At 46.3% G+C, this 25306-nt stretch overlaps 1 long non-coding RNA gene across 1 annotated transcript in view; it reads left to right on the top strand.

Moving 5' to 3' along the window:
- LOC128696971 (uncharacterized) overlaps nt 1-25076 on the top strand; it is a 99566-nt gene extending 74490 nt beyond the window's left edge. The window contains exon 3 of the long non-coding RNA XR_008408225.2: nt 24221-25076. This is a non-coding gene — a long non-coding RNA (uncharacterized lncRNA). The remainder of the gene's footprint in view (nt 1-24220) is intronic.
- The last annotated feature ends 230 nt before the right edge of the window (nt 25077-25306 follow it).

Genomic DNA, 25306 nt, shown 5'->3' with positions numbered 1-25306 from the left:
GTCAGTAGCAGGTGGCCTCTCACTGTGTCAGTAGCAGCTGGCCTCTCACTGTGTCAGTAGCAGCTGGCCTCTCACTGTGTCAGTAGCAGGTGGCCTCTCACTGTGTCAGTAGCAGGTGGCTTCTCACTGTGTCAGTAGCAGCTGGCCTCTCACTGTGTCAGTAGCAGCTGGCCTCTCACTGTGTCAGTAGCAGCTGGCCTCTCACTGTGTCAGTAGCAGCTGGCCCCTCACTGTGTCAGTAGCAGGTGGCCTCTCACTGTGTCAGTAGCAGCTGGCCTCTCACTGTGTCAGTAGCAGCTGGCCCCTCACTGTGTCAGTAGCAGCTGGCCCCTCACTGTGTCAGTAGCAGCTGGCCCCTCACTGTGTCAGTAGCAGCTGGCCCCTCACTGTGTCAGTAGCAGCTGGCCCCTCACTGTGTCAGTAGCAGCTGGCCCCTCACTGTGTCAGTAGCAGGTGGCCCCTCACTGTGTCAGTAGCAGCTGGCCCCTCACTGTGTCAGTAGCAGCTGGCCCCTCACTGTGTCAGTAGCAGCTGGCCCCTCACTGTGTCAGTAGCAGCTGGCCTCTCACTGTGTCAGTAGCAGCTGGCCCCTCACTGTGTCAGTAGCAGCTTCCCCTCACTGTGTCAGTAGCAGCTGGCCCCTCACTGTGTCAGTAGTAGCTGGACTCTCACTGTGTCAGTAGCAGCTGGCCTCCCACTGTGTCAGTAGCAGCTGGCCCCTCACTGTGTCAGTAGCAGCTGGCCTCTCACTGTGTCAGTAGCAGCTGGCCCCTCACTGTGTCAGTAGGAGCTGGCCCCTCACTGTGTCAGTAGCAGCTGGCCCCTCACTGTGTCAGTAGCAGCAGTTGGCCTCTCACTGTGTCAGTAGCAGCTGGCCTCTCACTGTGTCAGTAGCAGCTGGCCTCTCACTGTGTCAGTAGCAGCTGGCCCCTCACTGTGTCAGTAGCAGGTGGCCTCTCACTGTGTCAGTAGCAGCTGGCCCCTCACTGTGTCAGTAGCAGCTGGCCCCTCACTGTGTCAGTAGCAGCTGGCCTCTCACTGTGTCAGTAGCAGCTGGCCTCTCACTGTGTCAGTAGCAGCTGGCCCCTCACTGTGTCAGTAGCAGCTGGCCTCTCACTGTGTCAGTAGCAGCTGGCCCCTCACTGTGTCAGTAGCAGCTGGCCCCTCACTGTGTCAGTAGCAGCTGGCCCCTCACTGTGTCAGTAGCAGGTGGCCTCTCACTGTGTCAGTAGCAGCTGGCCCCTCACTGTGTCAGTAGCAGCTGGCCCCTCACTGTGTCAGTAGCAGCTGGCCCCTCACTGTGTCAGTAGCAGATGTCCACTCACTGTGTCAGTAGCAGCTGGCCTCTCACTGGATCAGTTGCAGCTGGTCTCTCACAGCATCAGTAGTAGCTGGCCCCTCACTGTGTCAACAGCAGTTGGCCTCTCACTGTGTCAGTAGCAGCTGGCCTCTCACTGTGTCAGTAGCAGCTGGCCTCTCACTGTGTCAGTAGCAGGTGGCCCCTCACTGTGTCAGTAGCAGGTGGCCCCTCACTGTGTCAGTAGCAGGTGGCCCCTCACTGTGTCAGTAGCAGCTGGCCCCTCACTGTGTCAGTAGCAGCTGGCCTCTCACTGTGTCAGTAGCAGCTGGCCCCTCACTGTGTCAGTAGCAGGTGGCCCCTCACTGTGTCAGTAGCAGGTGGCCCCTCACTGTGTCAGTAGCAGGTGGCCCCTCACTGTGTCAGTAGCAGCTGACCACTCACTGTATCAGTAGCAGCTGGTCTCTCACTGTGTCAGTAGCAGCTGGCCTCTCACTGTGTCAGTAGTAGCTGGCCTCTCACTGTGTCAGTAGCAGCTGGCCTCTCACTGTGTCAGTAGCAGCTGGCCTCTCACTGTGTCAGTAGCAGCTGGCCCCTCACTGTGTCAGTAGCAGCTGGCCTCTCACTGTGTCAGTAGCAGCTGGCCTCTCACTGTGTCAGTAGCAGCTGGCCTCTCACTGTGTCAGTAGCAGCTGGCCTCTCACTGTGTCAGTAGCAGCTGGCCTCTCACTGTGTCAGTAGCAGCTGGCCTCTCACTGTGTCAGTAGCAGCTGGCCTCTCACTGTGTCAGTAGCAGCTGGCCTCTCACTGTGTCAGTAGCAGCTGGCCTCTCACTGTGTCAGTAGCAGCTGGCCTCTCACTGTGTCAGTAGCAGCTGGCCCCTCACTGTGTCAGTAGCAGCTGGCCTCTCACTGTGTCAGTAGCAGCTGGCCTCTCACTGTGTCAGTAGCAGCTGGCCTCTCACTGTGTCAGTAGCAGCTGGCCCCTCACTGGATCAGTAGCAGCTGGCCCCTCACTGTGTCAGTAGCAGTTGTCCCCTCACTGTGTCAGTAGCAGCTGGCCCCTCACTGTGTCAGTAGCAGCTGGCCTCTCACTGTGTCAGTAGCAGCTGGCCCCTCACTGTGTCAGTAGCAGCTGGCCACTCACTGTATCAGTAGCAGCTGGTCCCTCACTGGATCAGTAGCAGGTGGCCTCTCACTGCATCAGTAGCAGCTGGCTTCTCACTGGATCAGTAGCAGCTGGCCTTTCACTGGATCAATAGCAGTTGGTTCCTCACTGGATCAGTAGCAGCTGGCCTCTCACTGGATCAGTAGCAGCTGGCCTCTCACTGGATCAGTAGCAGCTGGCCTCACTCACTGTGTCAGTAGCAGCTGGCCTCTCACTGTGTCAGTAGCAGCTGGCCTCTCACTGTGTCAGTAGCAGCTGGCCCCTCACTGTGTCAACAGCAGTTGGCCTCTCACTGTGTCAGTAGCAGCTGGCCTCTCACTGTGTCAGTAGCAGCTGGCCTCTCCCTGGATCAGTAGCAGCTGGCCCCTCACTGTGTCAGTAGCAGCTGCCCTCTCACTGTGTCAGTAGCAGCTGGCCTCTCACTGTTTCAGTAGCAGCTGGCCAATCACTGGATCAGTAGCAGCTGGCCTCTCACTGTGTCAGTAGCAGCTGGCCCCTCACTGTGTCAGTAGCAGCTGACCACTCACTGTATCAGTAGCAGCTGGTCCCTTACTGGATCAGTAGCAGGTGGCCTCTCACTGCATCAGTAGCAGCTGGCTTCTCACTGGATCAGTAGCAGCTGGCCTTTCACTGGATCAATAGCAGTTGGTTCCTCACTGGATCAGTAGCAGCTGGCCTCTCACTGGATCAGTAGCAGCTGGCCTCTCACTGGATCAACAGCAGCTGGTTCCTCACTACATCAGTAGCAGCTGGCCTCTCACTGGATCAGTTGCAGCTGGCCTCTCACTGCATCAGTAGCAGCTGGCCTCTCACTGGATCAGTAGCAGCTGGTCTCTCACAGCATCAGTAGCAGCTGGCTTCTCACTGCATCAGTAGGAGCTGGCCTCTCACTGGATCAGTAGCAGCTGGCCTCTCACTGGATCAGTAGCAGCTGGCCTCTCACTGGATCAGTAGCAGCTGGCCTCTCACTGGATCAGTAGCAGCTGGCCTCTCACTGGATCAGTAGCAGCTGGCCTCTCACTGGATCAGTAGTAGCTGCCCCTGACTGGATCATTAGCAGCTGGCCCCTCAATGGATCAGTAGCAGCTGGCGCCTCACTGGATCAGTAGCAGCTGGCCCCTCACTGGATCAGTAACAGCTAGCCCCTCACTGGAGCAGTAACAGCTAGCCCCTCACTGGATCAGTAACAGCTAGCCTTTCACTGGATCAGTAGCAGCTGGCCCCTCACTGGATCAGTAGCAGCTGGCCCCTCACTGGACCAGTAGCAGCTGGCCCCTCAATGGATCAGTAGCAGCTGGCGCCTCACTGGATCAGTAGCAGCTGGCCCCTCACTGGATCAGTAACAGCTGGTCCCTCAATGGATCAGTAGCAGCTGGCCCCTCACTGGATCAGTAGCAGCTGGCCCCTCACTGGATCAGTAGCAGCTGGCCCCTCACTGGATCAGTAGCAGCTGGCCCCTCACTGGATCAGTAGCAGCTGGCCCCTCACTGGATCAGTAGCAGCTGGCCCCTCACTGGATCAGTAGCAGCTGGCGCCTCACTGGATCAGTAGCAGCTGGCCCCTCACTGTGTTAGAAACAGCCGTAAAACTACTACCTCCACTAGTATTACAACTATTGCACCTCAGTCGAAGCCTATGTATACCCTCTGTGTCCATGTATTGTTTGTAACGGCTTGGACAAAGCTCCTGGAGAGCGAAACGTTGCCACAATAAAATGTCACAAGAACACTTGTGTTCTTTTACTCAACATATTGTCGGTAATTCTTCCAACCTTAATACAGTGAAAATCTTATCATGGTCACCCTTCATTTTCCTTATCCATCTCTGTTATGTCATACATCCGCCTCACGTTATCAGTAGTGTGTCCAGACTGACACATTATAACCTCCCCAGTCTCAACTGTAATGTGAGCAAAGACACATTCCAGTCTCTCCCACTCTGAACCATAGTGTAAACAAACATTCCAGTCTCTCCCACTGTAGTGTGAACCGACATACACATTCCATGCTCCCCTCCCCTCTCTGAACTGCAAAGAATTCCTTCGTGAAATCGGATGAGTAGTGCAAACAAAACGAGCTGTTGGCGTCATGAACTGATAAAGTGTAACAGTGTACAGGTGGTGAGGCGCCCATGTGGGTGTGCTCACTTGGGCTGCTCACTGCGTCTCAGACACAACACAAACTATATATATATATATATATATATATATATATATATATATATATATATATATATATATATATATATATATATATATATATATATATATATATATATATATATATATATATATGTGTGTGTGTGTGTGTGTGTGTGTGTGTAGGTGGAATAAAGACAGGTTGGGAAGAAGGATGCTTATAATGTTGGTATCAGCACTCAGGATGTGGTGGCCAGGGAGCTGGAGACGTACGTCCCACTTGGCTCCCCCGCCAGAGATGCTGACAACACTCTCCTCTCACACCATCCCTCTGCTGCTGCTACTACTGTTGCTGCTGCTGCTACTGCTGCTGCTGCTACTACTGTTGCTGCTGCTGCTGCTGCTGCTGTCACTGTTATTGCTGCTGCTCCTGCTGCTGTTGCCACTATTACTGCTGCTGTTGTTGCTGTTCATCTCACACCTCTGCTGCAGCAGTTATTCTCGTACCAACAGTGATACAAGTATATGTATATATATATATATATATATATATATATATATATATATATATATATATATATATATATATATATATATATATATATATATATATATATAATATTGTTACCACTTACGTAGTTAGGTTAATAAAGGTGGCAGACAGGTGGGATGGTACCTGGGGTCTATGTATATCGGATATACACTGAATATATCCTCAAGCATTCCAAGTGCATGAAGTTATTTACACAGGTCAAAGTTTCTCATGCCATCTGATGTGAAGCGACGATGAATGACCACTGAATTATGTAATGTTATGTGAGAGGTGACCTGCTGGCTCCTTTCCACAGTCTTACACTTGGAAAAAGTACGTACGAGGTTAAGATGCTGAGACTGACTTCACCAGTCATGTACTTCAGTCAGCCTAAGTTCACCAGTCATGTACTTCAGTCAGCCTAAGTTCACCAGTCATGTACTTCAGTCAGCCTAAGTTCACCAGTCATGTACTTCAGTCAGCCTGAGTTCACCAGTCATGTACTTCAGTCAGCCTGAGTTCACCAGTCATGTACTTCAGTCAGCCTGAGTTCACCAGTCATGTACTTCAGTCAGCCTAAGTTCACCAGTCATGTACTTCAGTCAGCCTAAGTTCACCAGTCATGTACTTCAGTCAGCCTGAGTTCACCAGTCATGTACTTCAGTCAGCCTGAGTTCACCAGTCATGTACTTCAGTCAGCCTAAGTTCACCAGTCATGTACTTCAGTCAGCCTGAGATCACCAGTCATGTACTTCAGTCAGCCTAAGTTCACCAGTCATGTACTTCAGTCAGCCTAAGTTCACCAGTCATGTACTTCAGTCAGCCTGAGATCACCAGTCATGTACTTCAGTCAGCCTAAGTTCACCAGTCATGTACTTCAGTCAGCCTGAGTTCACCAGTCATGTACTTCAGTCAGCCTAAGTTCACCAGTCATGTACTTCAGTCAGCCTGAGATCACCAGACATGTACTTCAGTCAGCCTAAGTTCACCAGTCATGTACTTCAGTCAGCCTAAGTTCACCAGTCATGTACTTCAGTCAGCCTAAGTTCACCAGTCATGTACTTCAGTCAGCCTAAGTTCACCAGTCATGTACTTCAGTCAGCCTAAGTTCACCAGTCATGTACTTCAGTCAGCCTAAGTTCACCAGTCATGTACTTCAGTCAGCCTGAGCTCACCAGTCATGTACTTCAGTCAGCCTAAGTTCACCAGTCATGTACTTCAGTCAGCCTAAGTTCACCAGTCATGTACTTCAGTCACCCTAAGTTCACCAGTCATGTACTTCAGTCAGCCTGAGTTCACCAGTCATGTACTTCAGTCAGCCTGAGTTCACCAGTCATGTACTTCAGTCAGCCTAAGTTCACCAGTCATGTACTTCAGTCAGCCTAAGTGTTACAAAAAACGCGATTCTAAAAGCTTAGAGATCTCCAGTGAATACTAGAAAGGACTGCCCTTCTAGCATCCAGCCTGTTACTGGGTTTTCGTAACAAGTAGTCAGTATCCTTGTCCAATTATCCATTAAATTCAGTACGAATTATTAGTGCTTTAGGATTACAACTGGTAGGCTACTAACTAGAGAAATTAAAATTTAATAAATTTATTAAGTCTATAAGTTGTCTAGAGGTATATTATCAAATTAAATTAATTACAGCAATCAAAATAAAATCAATCTCTCGAGTTCAATAATATTGTGCTGAAAGCACATATCACATTTATAATTCTTAAGTACCGTCTGGTACATTAACATTTAATAAGATATTACAAATATGTACAAGTGTGTGTATGCGTATAAGTGCTCTTAAGTAGTTAGCTGTGTCTCAAGACTCGAATTAGACTTAAACAAGTGACTGACAAAGTCCTCAAATAAACTAACTTCTTGACCGACTGGCAACCCGAACAGTCTGCTTGAACAACAAAGAATGCTAAGCCCAATAGCAATGCAATATCAAGCGACTGCGACACAGAATCAGGAACTGGGAAATAATATAACGACACTAAGTAGGGACCATCTGCAGATCCTCCACAAGTTACAAAACTCCCATAAAACTGAATCTACGTTCAGCATAGGAAAAACTGTGACTGTGACAATACACAGGAACCAGTACAAAATTAGGTCAGAAGCTATAGCTCGGGACCTGAGATACTCAGAGTGTCTAAGCGACACACAACCTCAGTACAACGTCGAAAATCACAAAGTCTTTACAATGTTCTGTGAACAAAGTTCTACAGAACTAACAAGAATAATGAGACAGACAATCTGTCCAACCACCAAGCGAGTCTCCAGCAGACTCAAACAGACAATGTCCAACCAGCAAGCGAGTCTCCAGCAGACTCACAATTTCACGAGAGGTGAGGACACCCCCCCTTCGATCACGTGATAGCTACGTGGACAACTGCAGCTCAGAAGCCGGCAGTATAACGAGCGACAAGCGATAATTACAGTAGTTTGACAATCAAGACTAACTGAGCACATTTTATATACATCCTAACAACATAAGCTAAATAACAATATAACAGTCAAATAATAATATAAAGTCATACATTTACGATTTAGCTATTATCGCAAATATAAGCAATATAAAATTAAATGAAAAGATAATATACATTACATATATACATAATAATCATTGTAACCCATTCAGGGGTTGCAACACTAAGTTCACCAGTCATGTACTTCAGTCAGCCTAAGTTCACCAGTCATGTACTTCAGTCAGCCTGAGCTCACCAGTCATGTACTTCAGTCACCCTAAGTTCACCAGTCATGTACTTCAGTCAGCCTAAGTTCACCAGTCATGTACTTCAGTCACCCTAAGTTCACCAGTCATGTACTTCAGTCAGCCTGAGTTCACCAGTCATGTACTTCAGTCAGCCTGAGTTCACCAGTCATGTACTTCAGTCAGCCTAAGTTCACCAGTCATGTACTTCAGTCAGCCTAAGTTCACCAGTCATGTACTTCAGTCAGCCTAAGTTCACCAGTCATGTACTTCAGTCACCCTAAGTTCACCAGTCATGTACTTCAGTCAGCCTAAGTTCACCAGTCATGTACTTCAGTCAGCCTAAGTTCACCAGTCATGTACTTCAGTCAGCCTAAGTTCACCAGTCATGTACTTCAGTCAGCCTGAGTTCACCAGTCATGTACTTCAGTCTGTCACTTGTAGTCTTGGATGTGTTTCATGTTGTTTATACATAGTTTTATGTAGATTATATATATATATTGTGTTGGTAATATACGCAGTCAGATGCGTTCCATACGCAGTAGTGTTCTACCGTCCACTCGTAAGTTTTATGTTTGATACAAGTGTTGCAAGTGTTAAACGGTTCTTGAGCACTTGTTACTTATCACTTATAAGAGGTAAGTTGTTGTGGGTGTGGGTGTTGTGGGTGTGAGTGTTGTGGGTGTGAATGTTATGGGTGTGAGTGTTGTGGGTGTAGGTGTTGTGAGTGTGGGTGTTGTGGGTGTGGGTGTTGTGGGTGTGGGTGTTGTGGGTGTGAGTGTTGCGGGTGTAGGTGTTGTGGGTGTTGTGGGTGTGGGTGTTGTGGGTGTGGGTGTTGTGGGTGTGGGTGTTGTGGGTGTGAGTGTTATGGGTGTGAGTGTTGTGGGTGTAGGTGTTGTGGGTGTTGTGGGTGTAGGTGTTGTGGGTGTGAGTGTTGTGGGTGTGAGTGTTGCGGGTGTAGGTGTTGTCGGTGTGGATGTTGTGGGTGTGGGTGTTATGGGTGTGAGTGTTGTGGGTGTGAGTGTTGCGGGTGTAGGTGTTGTGGGTGTGAGTGTTGTGGGTGTGAGTGTTGTGGGCGTGGGTGTTGTGGGCGTGAGTGTTGTGGACGTGGGTGTTGTGGGTGTAGGTGTTGTGGGCGTGGGTGTTGTGGGTGTAGGTGTTGTGGGCGTGAGTGTTGTGGGTGTGAGTGTTGTGGGTGTGAGTGTTGTGGGTGTAGGTGTTGTGGGTGTTGTGGGTGTGAGTGTTGTGGGTGTGAGTGTTGTGGGTGTGAGTGTTGTGGGTGTAGGTGTTGTGGGTGTGAGTGTTGTGGGTGTAGGTGTTGTGGGTGTGAGTGTTGTGGGTGTAGGTGTTGTGGGTGTGAGTGTTGTGGGTGTGAGTGTTGTGGGTGTGAGTGTTGTGGGTGTAGGTGTTGTGAGTGTGTGGTTCCTAAAGATATTCTGACGATCCCCTCCGTGTTACAGAGAGAACATGTGGATGTAGCTACACCAAGACCTTGATCACATGGTGTTGTAAAGCCAGGTTGGTTCTCCCGGATAATCAAAATCACATAACAATCCTGGTCAACAACTCTCGCTGATCACTATTATGTTTCATATAAATTCGTTGTGTTGTAACAAAACGTAATGTTACGTCTTGCGGAACGTAAGGAAAAGTGAACAACAAGCTTTGACTGGGACACTGTCTCGCTGTGTCAAGCTTTACGTAGAGCGAAACGTTGACTCAGTTAAAGCTCTTTCTGTACCATGTGTTTTCTTTATCAACTTTCTCCTGATTGTGCAAGTTAAAAACAGTAACTACGAGGGGTCAGGTGTTGCGGGTAGGTCACAACACTGAAATACGAGGGGTCAGGTGTTGCTGGTAGGTCGCAACACTGAACTACGAGGGGTCAGGTGTTGCTGGTAGGTCACAACACAGTAACTACGAGGGGTCAGGTGTTGCGGGTAGGTCACAACACTGAAATACGAGGGGTCAGGTGTTGCTGGTAGGTCGCAACACTGAACTACGAGGGGTCAGGTGTTGCTGGTAGGTCACAACACAGTAACTACGAGGGGTCAAGTGTTGCGGGTAGGTCACAACACTGAAATACGAGGGGTCAGGTGTTCCTGGTAGGTCGCAACACTGAACTACGAGGGGTCAGGTGTTGCTGGTAGGCCACAACACAGTAGCTACGAGGGGTCAGGTGTTGCTGGTAGGTCACAAGACTAACTACGAGGGGTCAAGTGTTGCGGGTAGGTCACAACACAGTAACTACGAGGGGTCAAGTGTTGCGGGTAGGTCACAACACAGTAACTACGAGGGGTCAAGTGTTGCGGGTAGGTCACAACACAGTAACTATAAGGGGTCAAGTGTTGCGCGTAGGTCACAACACAGTAACTACGAGGGGTCAGATGTTGCGGGTAGGTCACAACACTGAGCTACGAGGGGTCAGGTGTTGCTGGTAGGTCACAACACAATAACTACGAGGGGTCAAGTGTTACGGGTAGGTCACAACACAGTAACTACGAGGGGTCAGGTGTTGCGGGTAGGTCACAACACAGTAACTACGAGGGGTCAGATGTTGCGGGTAGGTCACAACACTGAACTACGAGGGGTCAGGTGTTGCGGGTAGGTCACAACACAATAACTACGAGGGGTCAAGTGTTGCGGGTAGGTCACAACACAGTAACTACGAGGGGTCAGGTGTTGCGGGTAGGTCACAACACAGTAACTAAGAGGGGTCAAGTGTTGCGGGTAGGTCACAACACAGTAACTAAGAGGGGTCAAGTGTTGCGGGTAGGTCACAACACAGTAACTAAGAGGGGTCAGGTGTTGCGGGTAGGTCACAACACAGTAACTAAGAGGGGTCAGGTGTTGCGGGTAGGTCACAACACAGTAACTACGAGGGGTCAAGTGTTGCGGGTAGGTCACAACACAGTAACTACGAGGGGTCAGGTGTTGCGGGTAGGTCACAACACAGTAACTACGAGGGGTCAAGTGTTGCGGGTAGGTCACAACACAGTAACTACGAGGGGTCAGGTGTTGCTGGTAGGTCACAACACAGTAACTACGAGGGGTCAAGTGTTGCAGGTAGGTCACAACACAGTAACTACGAGGGGTCAGGTGTTGCGGGTAGGTCACAACACAGTAACTACGAGGGGTCAGGTTGCTAGGTGGTAGTTGCAACACACTAGACCAGGTAGTTGCAACACACTAGACCAGGTTGTTGCAACACACTAGATCAGGTTGTTGCAACACACCAGACCAGGTAGTTGCAACACACCAGACCAGGTTGTTGCAACACACTAGACCAGGTTGTTGCAACACACCAGACCAGGTAGTTGCAACACACTAGACCAGGTTGTTGCAACACACTAGACCAGGTTGTTGCAACACACTAGACCAGGTTGTTGCAACACACTAGACCAGGTAGTTGCAACACACCAGACCAGGTAGTTGCAACACACTAGACCAGGTAGTTGCAACACACTAGACCAGGTAGTTGCAACACACTAGACCAGGTAGTTGCAACACACTAGACCAGGTTGTTGCAACACACTAGACCAGGTTGTTGCAACACACTAGACCAGGTTGTTGCAACACACTAGACCAGGTTGTTGCAACACACTAGACCAGGTTGTTGCAACACACTAGACCAGGTTGTTGCAACACACTAGACCAGGTTGTTGCAACACACTAGACCAGTTGTTTAGACCAGGTAGTTGCAACACACTAGACCAGGTAGTTGCAACACAGTAGACCAGGTTGTTGCAACACACAGACCAGGTTGTTGCAACACACAGACCAGGTAGTTGCAACACACTAGACCAGGTAGTTGCAACACACCAGACCAGGTTGTTGCAACACACCAGACCAGGTAGTTGCAACACACCAGACCAGGTTGTTGCAACACACTAGACCAGGTTGTTGCAACACACTAGACCAGGTAGTTGCAACACACTAGACCAGGTAGTTGCAACACAGTAGACCAGGTTGTTGCAACACACAGACCAGGTAGTTGCAACACACTAGACCAGGTAGTTGCAACACAGTAGACCAGGTTGTTGCAACACACCAGACCAGGTAGTTGCAACACACTAGACCAGGTTGTTGCAACACACTAGACCAGGTAGTTGCAACACACAGACCAGGTAGTTGCAACACACTAGACCAGTACTGGTTCTACTTGCTACAATAAGCTAAGTCTACGGAACATCTTACAAGAACCAGCTTTTCCAAGCATTAACATCCAACTCTCTCTAGAACATCTAGTTCTAGAAGAACACTGAAGAACATTTAGAAACTATCATAATAACATTTGGTGTCTTAAGCTAAATATTCAATAGCTTAGAATTTCTAGTGAGGAAATTATTTCCTTCGTTTTTTTTATGTACGTAATTTAAGACAAGGTCGTCTTTTTCGTTTTTTTTATAATTGTTTACAGGTCGACTCATTATTTTCAACACGAATATTGATGTTATTAAAGTTAGTATTAGTGATGTCAAGTTCATCTGCCTGATGTACAAAGTTTGTTAACATGTAACGGAAATGATGAAAGTAATGGAGATACAGGTACACCTCTCACCTTGTCTTTTATCATTGTTTCCATCACCATCACTGTCACCATCACTATCACCACCACTACCACCACCACCATCACCACCACCATTATCGCTACCACCACGATCTCTTTGATGGTAAGTTTTAGAAGAGGGATAAGTGCCTATCGGGTGGTGCCAGCCACGTCCCTGTACCTCCTGTCTCACAGCTGTTGTGGTCCCTGTACCTCCTGTCTCACAGCTGTTGTGGTCCCTGTACCTCCTGTCTCACAGCTGTTGTGGTCCCTGTACCTCCTGTTTCACAGCTGTTGTGGTCCCTGTACCCCCTGTCTCACAGCTGTTGTGGTCCCTGTACCTCCTGTTTCACAGCTGTTGTGGTCCCTGTACCTCCTGTTTCACAGCTGTTGTGGTCCCTGTACCCCCTGTCTCACAGCTGTTGTGGTCCCTGTACCCCCTGTCTCACAGCTGTTGTGGTCCCTGTACCTCCTGTCTCACAGCTGTTGTGGTCCCTGTACCCCCTGTCTCACAGGCTGTTGTGGTCCCTGTACCTCCTGTTTCACAGCTGTTGTGGTCCCTGTACCCCCTGTCTCACAGCTGTTGTGGTCCCTGTACCCCCTGTCTCACAGCTGTTGTGGTCCCTGTGCCTCCTGTCTCACAGCTGTTGTGGTCCCTGTACCCCCTGTCTCACAGCTGTTGTGGTCCCTGTACCCCCTGTCTCACAGCTGTTGTGGTCCCTGTACCCCCTGTCTCACAGCTGTTGTGGTCCCTGTACCTCCTGTCTCACAGCTGTTGTGGTCCCTGTACCTCCTGTCTCACAGCTGTTGTGGTCCCTGTACCTCCTGTCTCACAGCTGTTGTGGTCCCTGTACCTCCTGTCTCACAGCTGTTGTGGTCCCTGTACCTCCTGTCTCACAGCTGTTGTGGTCCCTGTACCCCCTGTCTCACAGCTGTTGTGGTCCCTGTACTCCCTGTCTCACAGCTGTTGTGGTCCCTGTACCTCCTGTCTCACAGCTGTTGTGGTCCCTGTACCTCCTGTCTCACAGCTGTTGTGGTCCCTGTACCCCCTGTCTCACAGGCTGTTGTGGTCCCTGTGCCTCCTGTCTCACAGCTGTTGTGGTCCCTGTACCCCCTGTCTCACAGCTGTTGTGGTCCCTGTACCCCCTGTCTCACAGCTGTTGTGGTCCCTGTACCCCCTGTCTCACAGGCTGTTGTGGTCCCTGTACCCCCTGTCTCACAGCTGTTGTGGTCCCTGTACCCCCTGTCTCACAGCTGTTGTGGTCCCTGTACTCCCTGTCTCACAGCTGTTGTGGTCCCTGTACCCCCTGTCTCACAGGCTGTTGTGGTCCCTGTACCCCCTGTCTCACAGCTGTTGTGGTCCCTGTACCCCCTGTCTCACAGCTGTTGTGGTCCCTGTACCCCCTGTCTCACAGCTGTTGTGGTCCCTGTACCCCCTGTCTCACAGCTGTTCTGGTTCCTGTCCCTTCCTGTCTTCAGCTGCTCTGGTCCCTGTACCTCCTGTCTCACAGCTGTTTTGGTCCCTGTACCCCCTGTCTCACAGCTGTTCTGGTTCCTGTAACCCCTGTCTCACACCTGTTCTGGTTCCTGTACCCCCTGTCTCGCAGCTGTTCTGGTTCCTGTACCCCCTGTCTCACAGCTGTTGTGGTCCCTGTGTCCCCTGTCTCACAGCTGTTCTTTTTCCTGTACCTTCTGTTTCACAACTGTTGTGGTCCCTGTACCCGTTTCACAGCTGTTGTGGTCCCTGTACCCCCTGTCTCACAGCTGTTGTGGTCCCTGTACCCCCTGTCTCACACCTGTTCTGGTTCCTGTACCTCCTGTCTCACAGCAGTTGTGGTCCTTGTACCACCTGTCTCACAGCTGTTCTGGTCCCTGTCTGTCCTGTCTCACAGCTGTTCTAGTCACTCTACCTCCTGTCTCAGCTGTTCTAGTCACTCTACCTCCTTTTTCACAGCTGTTCTAGTCACTCTACCTCCTTTTTCACAGCTGTTCTGGTCACTCTACCCCCTCTCTCACGGCTGTTCTAGCCACTCTACCCCCTCTCTCACAGCTGTTCTAGTCACTCTACCTCCTGTCTCACAACTGCGCAATTCTCGTCTCTTTTTACCTCAACTCTTCCACCACATCAACTCCGCCTTTGGTTATCTGTGTTGAACTGAAGGAACCATACATGGCGACTCGCGTCCTCATGCAACATCCTAACACTGAAGAAGTGTCTAGTTTCACATCACTGGGTATTTTACACCATGTCTTGATAAGACCCCAAAACTACATCTTCAAGAGTGATGGACTGATTATATTGTATTTACGTCTCTACTACTTCTGCTGCCTCTTCTGTACTCGACTGAAGAAGCCTACTGTGTAGGCGAATAGTTTCGGAATAAAGATGCCTAAATGTTGCCTATTTGTCTTACTTACCAACCTGTTGGTATTGTATACCATTTTGATATTCACTGATAAAACCACTGGATAGCGAAACGTCTACAAGTAAACACAGCCAGATGTTGCATATGTTTGCAATGTATCCTCTTCGGTCAGTTACAGAGGAGGTTAAGTTTAAGGCAGCAGGCCTAGTAGCTAAGTAAAGCTGATGTAATCAGTCCATCAGCCTTGGGGAAATAGTTTTAGAGGTGGTCAGTCCCTCAGCCTGGATGAGTGCTCAGCTCCGACACAGTCTGGAACAATGCGAAGCCGAGGCAGAGGAATGGGGTCTTAAATACTGTGCCAGGTGAGGCGTGAAGGTCTCTAACATGTAGCAGGAGGCGGTGACCACTAGCAGAAAAGGACAAGAATTTAAGGATCACTGCAGTGGGCTTACTGGCCCATCGTAAGCAGGTCTCTCAAGTTGTGGAAAATGTCCTCTGTACCAAGATACCGCTGTGTTGATGTGTCGGAAGTTGGTATATAATACCCACAACTTGTCTGTCATCCATTTTTATGCTTCAGCTTTCCATTATTTCAGATTATGAAGGTGAGAATTTCTCCAGGCTGAGGGACTGACCACCTCAAAAACTATATCTCCAACCTTCATGGACTGATTACATCATCTTTACTTCGCTACTACGGCTGCTGCCTCCAATTTAATCCCCTTTGTATTTGACTGAAGAAACCTGCTGCGTAGGCGAAACGTTTCAAACAACAATAAAGATGAGATACCCAACTCTTGCACATGTGTCTTACTCTTTATCTCGTCGGTATTATACACCATTCTCATCACACCTGTCATTATTCATCACACCTGTCATTATTCATCACACCTGTCATTATTCATCACACCTGTCATTATTCATCACACCTGTCATTACTCATCACACCTGTCATAACTCTAGCCAAAACCCTGCAACACTAAGACAAGTCAAGAATTCATACTGACAACGTCTGCACTAGCATCAGTCTAGTTGCATAACTACATCATAGGAACAGAAGAAAAGAGGAACACTGCAGCAGGCTTGTTGGCCCATACTAACTCAAGTTACAAGCAGAAGTACAAGTGCAGATGTTTACGTACAGCAAAGGAAAACAGTACACGGGATTACAAGGACATTAACACTAACGTGAAGAGAGGAACAATAAGTTTCTGTTCTGGTGATGGAGTCTTGTCCTGCAGGTGAAGAGATGGAAGGTAGTCACTGCGCTATCATATCACTGAACCAATCATTAAAAGTCCTCACGTAGAAGAAAGTCGAGGTTTCTCGTCCAAGGTCATGAAGGTTTGCATAAATTGGTGTCCTGATATGTTTAGTTTGTAATTACCTCTACAGCTTCTTCTCTCCCTTATTGGATGGATATTATTCTCTATATTAATCTGTTGAAAGGTTTAAGATATTTGCAATTTACTGTTTTATTGAAAATAGTTTGTTTTTTGTTGTTGAAACCGAGGACCAGTAGGCCTCCTGCAGTGCACTTAGGAGCATCACCTCACTGGTGAGGTGTTGCCTCACTGAGTGACTTTCCACCTCGTCCCCTCACACCCATCCTGGGTATGAGGGGACGAGGTGAGGTAGGTGTTTGGGTCGGTGATGGACCTCACTCTCTGTCATGGGCTGCCACTGATACATTCTGGCCTGCCTCAGAAAATTTCCCCTCCTATCGGCTACTGTCTTGCAACATTGCATAGCTTCTGACGACGCACGAGAGTGCGAAAGATTTGGCGCTAAAGATTTTCATTCCCACGTGGCTTGTTCTGCATTGTTAAGATCGCCTGATGTCTGTTTGTAAGATGACCCCCTTCATATTCATATATACCTGTTACTAAATATATATATATATATATATATATATATATATATATATATATATATATATATATATATATATATATATATATATATATATATATATATATATATATATATATTTATATTAACAGGTATATATGAATATGAAGGGGGTCATCTTACAAACAGATATCCTGGCTGTAGCCATGAACGGTGCTCAGATCCACTCGGCCACGACCCCCTTATAAGGGTGAGGTAATGACTGACCCACCTGCTGCTACTTCACCATGAGAGAGAGAGAGAGAGAGAGAGAGAGAGAGAGAGAGAGAGAGAGAGAGAGAGAGAGAGAGAGAGAGAGAGAGAGAGAGAGAGACACTCTGGCTGGGTCTCATGTAGAAATATTTCACCGCCATTCTCGCGAAAGCAGGACCTTAGTGTGGGGCTTAAGAGGCACGTAAGTTCCCCCGTCTTCTAATAACATGTTCATATTTTTTCCACTATAATTTACCTTGTACATAATTACTATCGCATTTACTTTGTCTATTTCGTAAGGTGGAGTCCAGGATCTATCCTTAATTCATGGTATAACTTAAATATTTAAGGATAATTGTGTCGCAGATGTCTCAGACTTCTGCAACACCTTACAAAAGAGACAAAGCAAATGCAATAGTAATTATAGACATAGGTAGATTATAGTGGAAAAATGAACATGATATTAGCAGACGGGGGAACCTACGTGCCTCTTAAACATAATACTCACTTTCTGTTGTGGGTTCATTGGTGGCGACTAAAGCCACAGTGAAGTGTATCCAGAGAATAACGGGGTGAACGTTGCTGGAATATTAACGCAAAAAGAGTTATTTCAATGCGAGAAATTCTTAAATATGTATCTACTTTGACGTACAAGTACAGGTATGTTAATACCAAAAGTCTGAGAAAATTAGACACATATGTACAATCTTGAATGTGTGTGAGTGCTGTATAGCCCTTGTGGTTTAGCGCTTCTTTTTGATAATAATAATAATAATAATAATTGAATGTGTGTGCATATGTATATTATTATCTCAGTGCTTATTATAAAACTTTTTTTTTTTTTAATATTCAGCTCATATTTATTTCTCCTTCGTTATATAATTATACGTTTAAATTTTTAGTTTTCTTGAGGGCAATGGGCGTTTTACGCAGTCTTTTATTGTATTGTGGTGTTTTAGGCTAAGATAATCCAATATTATCAAACAACGTGAGTTATCTCCGCTGGGATAACACGATAACAGCTGATCTTAAAGTTTACTTCCAATAATCTGAGTTCTTCGCCTAACTTTAATAACTCTACCTGCTAGTAATACTCTACCTTCCAGTAACACTCTACCTTCCAGTAACACTACCTTCCAGTAACACTCTACCTTCCAGTAACACTACCTTCCAGTAACACTCTACCTTCCAGTAACACTACCTTCCAGTAACACTCTACCTTCCAGTAACACTACCTTCCAGTAACACTCTACCTTCCAGTAACACTACCTTCCAGTAACACTCTACCTTCCAGTAACACTACCTTCCAGTAACACTACCTTCCAGTAACACTCTACCTTCCAGTAACACTACCTTCCAGTAACACTACCTTCCAGTAACACTCTACCTTCCAGTAACACTACCTTCCAGTAACACTACCTTCCAGTAACACTCTACCTTCCAGTAACACTACCTTCCAGTAACACTACCTTCCAGTAACACTACCTTCCAGTAACACTCTACCTTCCAGTAACACTCTACCTTCCAGTAAGACTACCTTCCAGTAACACTACCTTCCAGTAACACTCTACCTTCCAGTAACACTACCTTCCAGTAACACTCTACCTTCCAGTAACACTACCTTCCAGTAACACTCTACCTTCCAGTAACACTACCTTCCAGTAACACTACCTTCCAGTAACACTCTACCTTCCAGTAACACTACCTTCCAGTAACACTACCTTCCAGTAACACTACCTTCCAGTAACACTACCTTCCAGTAACACTACCTTCCAGTAACACTCTACCTTCCAGTAACACTACCTTCCAGTAACACTCTACCTTCCATCAACGTTTTTTCTTAATTCTACATCACTTTAGTTACATGTCATCAACACAAACTCCTACGATCAACAATCGCTAAATCACCTTTATAAAGAACATAATAATACTACTCTCTTACTTTCCACTGAGGCTGAGTGTGACGCAGCATTCACCTATATACTTCCCCTGCAAAAGTAACTCCAGTCTAGCTGAAAGAAAACTTTTCCAGCTGCCATAGCTACTGATTCCTTAGTGGGAACGTCTAACAATATCCTATATACCCAACTAAAGGGGGATGCCAGTTCCCCTCTCTTCTAATATGTTATTCCCTCCCCCTATAATTACTATCGAATTTGTTTTGCCTGTTTCTGAATTGTGTTCAGACCTTTGCAACACAATTGTCCTAAAAGATTTGTCAAGTTATACTATGAATTAAGGAAAGATCCTGGACTTCACCTTACGAAAGCAGACAAAGCAAATGCGATAGAAATTATGGACGAGGTAGATTATAGTGGGAAAATAAACATGATATTAGGAGACAGGGAAACTCACGCGCCTCTTAAGTCTCCCAGTTTAGGCTGACAGATTTCATTATTTTTTTATGAGTCCATCGTATGTAGTAGTGTATGATGATAAACTAACCATCCTGATGTATATTATATAGCTGTCAAGCTATGTGATATAGGTCAGGGTATGAGGGCAATGCTCTTGTGATTTGTAAACAAATTGCCTACTTATAAACACGTAGTTTTGAATGTACATGATTGTGAAGGACCTGCCTAGTATGGGCCAACAGGCCTGCTGCAGTGTTCCTCCTTTCTTATGTTCTTATATATAATACCGAGTAGATAAAACACATGTGTAGCATTTAGGTAACTTTATTCCACAGGTACCTAAATGTTACACATGTGTCTTATCTAGTATTGAGCTACAAAATGATTACCATTAATATAAATGCAACCTCTGTTATTTTGTTTTTACCTTAATAATAAGCTATAACTCAGGCTGAAACTGGTTTCTTTCAAGCATAAATATAAATGAAACCTTAAACCTTACAATTTTAAGGTCAAAAACAGCTCATATCAATTTTATTTAAAGTATCATTGTGGTGCTTTGTTATTTACGTACCTTTGCTATATAGTTATCTCGTTTGATAAGATCAATAACTTGTCCCAGTTTTAAGAATGAGATATTTATGGCAGTTTAACATGTGTGGGATCCTTAAAAATGAAAATAGCAACTTCACTCTTTTGTTTTCTGGCTTGTAAGTATTTTGATCAGATTTTATGAAATGGTAGCGTGATGGAGTGTGTTGAGTGTTACAGGATTTTCATGCTGCTGTTGATTACAGGCTGACCCATACTTCGAGTTGTTTTTCTTTTTCACTTCCCAGTATTTCGCTGGTCCTCTGTGACCCCGTGTCCTGTCGATCCTCTCTGGTCCTTTACTTCGTTGTTCCTCTCTGGTTCCTTACTTCGTTGTTCCTCTCTGGTTCCTTACTTCGTTGTTCCTCTCTGGTCCCTTACTTCGTTGTTCCTCTCTGGTTCCTTACTTCGTTGTTCCTCTCTGGTCCCTTACTTCGTTGTTCCTCTCTGGTTTCTTACTTCGTTGTTCCTCTCTGGTTCCTTACTTCGTTGTTCCTCTCTGGTCCCTTACTTCGTTGTTCCTCTCTGGTTTCTTACTTCGTTGTTCCTCTCTGGTTCCTTACTTCGTTGTTCCTCTCTGGTCCCTTACTTCGTTGTTCCTCTCTGGTTTCTTACTTCGTTGTTCCTCTCTGGTTCCTTACTTCGTTGTTCCTCTCTGGTCCCTTACTTCGTTGTTCCTCTCTGGTCCCTTACTTCGTTGTTCCTCTCTGGTCCTTTACTTCGTTGCTCCTCTTTGGTCCTTTACTTCGTTGTTCCTCTCTGGTCCTTTACTTCGTTGTTCCTCTCTGGTCCCTTACTTCGTTGTTCCTCTCTGGTTTCTTACTTCGATGTTCCTCTCTGGTCATTTACTTCGTTGTTCTTCTCTGGTCCTTTACTTCGTTGTTCCTCTCTGGTCCTTTACTTCGTTGTTCCTCTCTGGTCCCTTACTTCGTTGTTCCTCTCTGGTTCCTTACTTCGTTGTTCCTCTCTGGTCCTTTACTTCGTTGTTCCTCTCTGGTTCCTTACTTCGTTGTTCCTCTCTGGTCCCTTACTTCGTTGTTCTTCTCTGGTTCCTTACTTCGTTGTTCCTCTCTGGTCCTTTACTTCGTTGTTCCTCTCTGGTCTTTTACTTCGTTGTTCCTCTCTGGTCCCTTACTTCGTTGTTCCTCTCTGGTTCCTTGCTATCTTGTTCTTCTCTCGTCCCCTGCTCCTCCTTCCTTTACCTGTTGACACCAAGCATCATCTGCTCATGGTTGTCTGCTTCTGATGTCCCATACCTAATTTTAAAATTGAAATCAAACATTAACTTCGTTATTAACATGTTTTCTAAGTGTGTACTTACATTAAGCAACCTTCGTTGAATTCAGAGTGCAGTTAGAGCCATCTGTGAGCTGTGCAGTAATATGATTTCTCTATTTTTTTTAAGTACATCTTGTAAAGGCAGTCAGACGAACAATGATTGATGACAGAGAAAGTACAGCCGGACTGAAACTGCTGATGACTGCTGATGACTGACTGCTGATGACTGACTGCTGATGACTGCTGATGACTGACTGCTGATGACTGACTGTTGATGACTGATGATGACTGTTGATGACTGCTCTCTTTCAAACATTACTTAGGTGAATATTATTTTTTTTACCTTTTTCATCACGAGGAAAGAGCTGGTCGAGTTGGGTTTCCGAACAAAAAAGAAATACCTGTGTGACTCCGATGACCTGAGATTAAAAAGAAAGCAGAGGCAGGATGGTGGGCAGTAATTACCTCTGTCACTCAGGTCACGTGGAAATAATTTCTTACGATCTGGGGACACACGGGGCTAAATGTTCACCTCACGTGAAGATTGTTCACATTATTAACCAGGGATAACCCATGGAGCACTGTAACTTCTTTTAATTTAGGGTCTTTAGGTCCTTCTCTAATAGGAGACCCATAATAGTCAACTAACTCCAAAATTACACTTTTCCTGCTTGGTGAACACTGTTCTTTGTGTTATGGATTGAACATTACCACCGAACTATGAGCCGCTTATGGCTGAAGTCTGTTCATGGATGTTTTGATAATAATAAAAATAATAATAATAATAATAATAATAATAATAATAATAATAATAATAATAATAATAATCTTTATTTCTACAAGTACACGATACAACTTATACAAACTTAGCCTCTGCTTATGCAGAGCATTTCTGTCAACTTAGGTTAATCTTGTCCCCCAGGATGCGATCCACACCAGTCGGCTAACATCCAGCATGTACCTGCTTGCTGATCAACACGTTTTATAAGAAAACACGCCCAGTGTTTCCACCTGTACTGGGGATCGAATAAGGGACAATCAATGTGTGAGGTAAGTGCGCTACCAACAGAGCCACGGTTGTCTTGACACTAAAATAGCATTAAAATGAATTCTATGACTTATACCCCCTCAAGGGAGGTTCCTTGATGCTGGTGAGGGGCTCTTGATCTAGGGAATTGGATCTGCGCTCCAGTTCCCTGAATTGAGCCTGAATGCCTCCCCCCCCCACATACGCTGTATAATCCTACGGGTTTAGCGTTCCCCCATGATTATAATAATATGACTTATATCATTTAAAACGAAGTATTACCTAAGGGAATTGTTGTCTCTACTAGGTCCTCAGTGACGGCGCTAATGTTTACTTAACTGCTCGCCTGGATGGTTAAGTGGGTCGAGTGGACGAGTGCCCGGCTCTCTGCCCCCAGCAGTCCCCACACCATCTGATAATCTGTCACTGTTAAGTCCTTGATGAAAGTTGGATTTGTCAAAAATTTAAATGTGATGCAATATTTTAGTAATCGCAGCTCAAATAAGGAATAAGGTTCCAGTCTGAGGCGGGTGGAAACCTGGGCATCTTTCATTATGCCTGTTTCCCCCCTGTTCACCTGGAAGTAAGTAGGTACCCGGGTGTTAGCCAACTGGTGTGGGCCGCGTTATGGGTAAGAAGCGTTGCAGTATACCCAAAATAAGCGGCACAACAACTGTTATGTCCGCAAATTCCACGGTGTTAGCATAATTATTAATGTACGTATTAACAAAGAGCTGTAAAGGGAATTACTGTAATGCTGTTTAATACATTCTAAACAACACCTACTTGCATGTTTGATCTCAAATTAAATAATTAATGATCTCAGAGGTAACTGTGACATCAAGTCATTGTGTGATTTGCCATACTGTGTAGTGTGTGCTGGGTTAGACCAGGCACTGAAGGTGCTTATTATACTGGCGAGACTCATTCAAGAGGTTTGCTGAGAGCCATTTATGTCGTCAGGAGAGAGAGAGAGAAGTGGGAGAGAAGCTGATAAGGAAGAAGTCCATCATGAGGAGGCTGGTCTGGCTGTTGCATGCCGGGAAACAACACTTATAACTGACACATGCCGTAAATGACAACTTACTTTATAATAGTTTTTGGGGTTAATCTAGAAAACAAGGTCGCACACGTGTACACATGGACGATGCTTCGGGGAGGTCAATGTCCCCGTGGTCCAGTCCATGACCTGACCTGATGGTGGATCAGCGCCCCATCATACACACACACACACACACACACACACACATATATATATATATATATATGCAAGGAATTCGCAAGAGCAGGCGAAATATACACAAACACTGATCTCTGGCTGAAGGAGACTCGAACCTACGAATCTTGGAACAAGGTACGCAGTGCATTACCAATCTACCCACACTGGACCAATACCTTGGAGTCCAGCTTGCGCTAGACTTTGATCCAAGGCAGCCAGCTTTCAGGGAGAAGGCTTACAGCTTTTCATCTCATCCCCTGCATGCATCATATATATATATATATATATATATATATATATATATATATATATATATATATATATATATATATATATATATATGTATATATATTACATATATTATAAATTAAATAAAGGTAATGACGAAACATTTTAATTCATGGAACGTTTCATGTGTTTAGTGAGAAACGCAGTGACTGAGTCCAAAGATTGTTTCTGTTTGTGGCTGAGTTTGGATCTCCCAGTATACATAAAGGGGATTACCAATAGACCCCTGGCTGTCTTCAAGAAGGCGCTGGACAGGCACCTTTAATCAGTACCTGATCAGCCGGGCTGCGGTTCATACGTTAGTTTGCGTGCGGCCAGCAGTAACAGCCTGGTTGATCAGACCCTGATCCACCGTGAGGCCTGGTCTCAGACCGGGCCGCGGGGGCGTTGACCCCCGAAACCCTCTCCAGGTATACACCAGGTAGGAGGTTAACGTGGTACTGGCCATATTATTGAAGACAGTAGTCAGGTTGCAGATCACTCTTTTTTTCCCGTGAGGCAACATTTCTGTGTATAACTGTATCAGGTCATGTCGTTAATAAATCTTTGTTCAGAAAAACGTTATTGCATCAATAACTTGTTCTGCCATTTGTTGCAGTGGTCGCACCTGCTTCTCACAACTGATGGTCCCTAGTTCGATCCTGCGGCGGGTTGAGACATTGGGTATGCCCCTCTACACCTATTGCCCCTGCTCACCCAGCAGTGAGTAGGTACTTGGGTGTTACCCGACTACTGTGGGTCGCATCATGCTGCAGAAGACCTAAGGAATCCAATGAAAATCATCTTCGCTGACTGACTGTCTTGGGTTACCCAACGTTACTAACCTTCAACGTTAATAATCCGAATAAAGCATCTCCCTCAACCTGGGTCTCAGCTTCATTCTCAGTGGTAAAAATAGTCTCTCCTCCTGGAGGGTTTGTTTTGGTAATGGCGAGGGTTTAAACCACTTGACACACATAGTAAACATTTAGTTTGGTCGATGTTGCCCTAAAATGGGTTTGATCAAATGAAGTCCTCATATCTTTAATCGATTATGTTGTTCTGTGTGAAATTATCAGCATTCCTGGTGGATGTGGGATGATTTTCTTACAATAATTATATTAAGAGGCACATTCAGGGTACTTTATAGTGAAGGGTGTTTAGGGATTAGAGAAAGTGCAAAGGTTTGCAACAAGACTAGTCCCGGAGTTAAGGGGTATATTCTAAGAGGAGAAGTTAAAGAAATCAACCTGACGAGAGTGGAGTACAGGAGAGATAGTGGGGACATGATAACTAGATACAAAATACTAAGAGAAATTGACAAAGTGGATAGGGACAGAATGTTTCAGAGATGGGACACAGCAACAAGGGGACACAGCAACAAGGGGACACAGAAACAAGGGGACACAGCAACAAGGGGACACAGCAACAAGGGGACACAGCAACAAGGGGACACAGCAACAAGGGGACACAGCAACAAGGGGACACAGCAATAAGGGGACACAGCAACAAGGGGACACAGCAACAAGGGGACACAGCAACAAGGGGACACAGCAACAAGGGGACACAGCAACAAGGGGACACAGCAACAAGGGGACACAGCAACAAGGGGACACAGCAACAAGGGGACACAGCAACAAGGGGACACAGCAATAAGGGGACACAGCAACAAGGGGACACAGCAACAAGGGGACACAGCAACAAG

Source organism: Cherax quadricarinatus, chromosome 49 (genome assembly GCF_038502225.1).
Source record: "Cherax quadricarinatus isolate ZL_2023a chromosome 49, ASM3850222v1, whole genome shotgun sequence".
NCBI classification, from domain to species: domain Eukaryota; kingdom Metazoa; phylum Arthropoda; class Malacostraca; order Decapoda; family Parastacidae; genus Cherax; species Cherax quadricarinatus.
This window is presented reverse-complemented; position numbering and strand designations above follow the sequence as displayed.